Source organism: Panulirus ornatus, chromosome 27 (assembly GCF_036320965.1).
Source record: "Panulirus ornatus isolate Po-2019 chromosome 27, ASM3632096v1, whole genome shotgun sequence".
In the NCBI taxonomy this organism is placed as follows: domain Eukaryota; kingdom Metazoa; phylum Arthropoda; class Malacostraca; order Decapoda; family Palinuridae; genus Panulirus; species Panulirus ornatus.
In genome coordinates, this window is record NC_092250.1 from 7,011,177 (window position 1) to 7,015,102 (window position 3,926).

Here is a 3,926-nt window from a genome sequence, read left to right on the forward strand (position 1 = left end):
AGAAATGGCCCAACCCACCCCATACACATGCCTTGATTCAATCCACTGACAGCACGTCAACCCCGGTATACCATATCGCTCCAATTCACTCTATTCCTTGCCTCCTTTCAACCTCCTGCATGTTCAGGCCCCGATCACACAAAATCTTTTTCACTCCATCTTTCCACCTCCAATTTGGTCTCCCTCTTCTCCTCGTTCCCTCCACCTCCGACACATATATCCTCTTGGTCAATCTTTCCTCACTCATTCTCTCCATGTGACCAAACCATTTCAAAACACCCTCTTCTGCTCTCTCAACCACGCTCTTTTTATTTCCACACATCTCTCTTACCCTTACGTTACTTACTCGATCAAACCACCTCACACCACACATTGTCCTCAGACATCTCATTTCCAGCACATCCATCCTCCTGCGCCCAACTCTATCCATAGTCCACGCCTCGCAACCATACAACATTGTTGGAACCACTATTCCTTCAAACATACCCATTTTTGCTTTCCGAGATAATGTTCTCGACTTCCACACATTCTTCAAGGCTCCCAGAATTTTCGCCCCCTCCCTCACCCTATGATCCACTTCCGCTTCCGTGGTTCCATCCACTGCCAGATCCACTCCCAGATATCTAAAACACTTTACTTCCTCCAGTTTTTCTCCATTCAAACTTACCTCCCAATTGACTTGACCCTCAACCCTGCTGTACCTAATAACCTTGCTCTTATTCACGTTTACTCTTAACTTTCTTCTTTCACACACTTTACCAAACTCAGTCACCAGCTTCTGCAGTTTCTCACATGAATCAGCCACCAACGCTGTATCATCAGCTAACAACAACTGACTCACTTCCCAAGCTCTCTCTCTCTCTCTCTCTCTCTCTCTCTCTCTCTCTCTCTCTCTCTCTCTCTCTCTCTCTCTCTCTCTCTCTCTCTCTCTCTCTCTCTCTCTCTCTCTATATATATATATATATATGTATATGTATATATATGTATATATATATGTTTATGTTTAAACTTTATTGACGTCTCCCTCGTTAGCGAGATAGCGCAAGGAAATAGACGAGAGAATGGCTCAACCCACCCACATGCACATGTATATACATGCACGCCCAAACATACACATGTACATACATTTCAAGTCATACATATATATACATACACACAATTATACATATATACACATGTGCATAATTCATACTTCTTGTCTTTACTCATTCCCGTCTCCTACCCGCCACATATGAAATGACAACCCCCTCCCCCCGCGTGGACGCTAGGTAGCGCTTGGAAAAGGCAGCAAAGGCCACATTCGTTCATTCTCAGTTTCTAGCTCTCAAGTATAATGCACCGAAAAAACAACTTTCTTTCCACATCCAGGCCCCACAAAACTTTCCATGCTTTACCCCAGATGTTTCACATGCCCTGGTTCAATCCATTGACAGCACGTCGACCCCGGTATATCACATCGTTCCAATTCACTCTATTTCTTGCACGCTTTTTACCCTCCTACATGCTAAGGCCCCGATCGCTCAAAATCTTTTTCACTCCATCTCTCCACCTCCAATTTGGTCTTCGACTTCTCGTTACATCCTCTTCTGACACATATATCCTCTTTGTCAATCTTTCCTCACTCATTCTCTCCATGTGACCAAACCATTTGAAAACACCCTCTTTTGTTCTCTCAGCCATACTCTTTTTATTACTATACATCTCTCTCACCCTTTCATTACTTACTCGATCAAGCCACTTCACACCACTTATTGTCCTCAAATATCTCATTTTTTAAGACATCCACACTCTTCCGCACAACTCTGTCTATAGCACACGTCTCGCAACTATATAGCATTATTGGAACTACTATTCCTCCAAACATTCCCATTTTTTCTTTCCGAGATAATGCAATATATATTACAGCTTTTAAAGAGATGAGATTGACTTTGTGGTACTGTACATCTTGTAAAACTTTTATTACAAGTAAAAAGATAAAAAAAAAAAGTTATCCTAAGAAATCTATCATTAATATGTGTCTTACGAGTTTCACCTCTTCGCGTGATAACCTCCTTGATTTTTTGAGAAGTATCTGGAAATTTATTCACATCATCATATGCTTCATTTAAACACAATCTTTTTGGAATGGCAGTGTTATGAAGAAGAGTATTTGCAGCAAATACATTCTTAGTATTTGCCACCTGTATTCGCTAATTGGGTTGTCAACACTGCAAACCTACTCTGTAATGCTCTAAATGTTCGTTTTATGTCGTCCCTAGTTCTATTAGGCTATGCATTATAACACCTCTCTTTATCAGTGCTTAGAGCGGACGAGGTGTGGTGCGATGACTGGGATAAAGGTATTATATTACGCTGCCTCACGCGCGCCGGCGAGCTGTCTCACAATCACTAGGTGGTGAAACTCTTATATATAGAAGAAACATAATCGTGTTTGTGCACATACGTCTTCTGAATATCGTCTTCACAAATTATTGATCAGACAGCTTTTCTGGTAGACCTAGGTCTTTTCGCTGCATTACAACACCAGTGATAGCTTTACATAGTGATGCAACGGTAACTTACCCTTGATGGCCTCTAAGCAGAAAAACCCAGCAAATAAGTCTCACAATCATACATTTCCACAAACAGTGAGGGACCATCATTGGATGCGTTGCACTCAGACAAAAGCAAATACTCAGCAACTTTACAAACAGACGTTTCCTAACATAAACAAAACCCACCTAAAGAAAGCTTTTCAAACAAATATCAACACCGACGTATAGCGTAACACACAAGCTGCTCTACAGACAAGCGGCACCAGATACAACAGACCGTGACACAAGCCCACGGTTTAATAAACTAGATTTCTCCTGAACGTTGGTCCTAGTTTGTAAAACATTAATAAATCTTAATGTTAATCCCGAGTGCTGGCCGAGGAACTTAACTTTTGAGCGCCTGCGACCGATATTACCGTGCATTTCCCACAGAAGCAGTTATCACGTAAACCTATTTAGATATGGTCTGAAAATAGAGGTCATTTATATTGAAATATCATGAAAAATACCATGGCATTTAACTTATAAATATTAACGCTCGCTACTTTATATAGTTATAATTAAGCAAGCAGACTCAAATCTAAGTAACTTGATAGCATACTGAAAAATTCTGAAAATATTTTACATGTTCAAACTAAGAAATAGAACAGACATTGCGTCACACAAAGATGGGCTGAATCCTTGGAAAGAAACCATGTTTAAGCAATACTCAAAATGTCAATAACTTATACGCAATATAGTTCAGTACAAAAGGAATGCCATATAAGGAAACATCAAAGTACAAATAAAGCAAGACGTCATGACCAGGCCGTTTGGGATGGTTAACAATGTTTTCTTTCATTAAGGTCATTAAGGCCGTCAACGTAAGCTACATTCACCAAACGAAAAATCTTTAAAACCTTCTTCATGTGTTGAAGATTATTCGAAGACCACATACACCCTCACCATGCATGTGGCTCATGTGAGCACGTACATGCTAAACGCTTTGCAGAAAACAGGATTGCTTGAGTATTGTCCAGGAATAACCAAGCTATGAAACTTCAAAGAAATCTTCATAAGAGAAACTACCCTCCTTCTATGCCAACAAATCACAGGATCTCAGGGAACACTTGAACTTCTCATCGACCGCTGGCCTGGTGCCAGGTAGGTTCAGGCACACACAAGGACTGTATCCTAAGATAACGAACTTGGGTATGCACAATGGGATGCAGCTTCCAACAGCAACTCCTCATCAACACTTGGAGATGTGACAGATATGAAATCAATCATGATCACACAAGTAGCTTGCATACATGTTGTAGCCATCTGCAGCTTAAACACAAACGTGCAAATACCATATTACAATTCAACTGGTATCAGGTGAATTGCCATCATCATTCAGTTATCACTCAC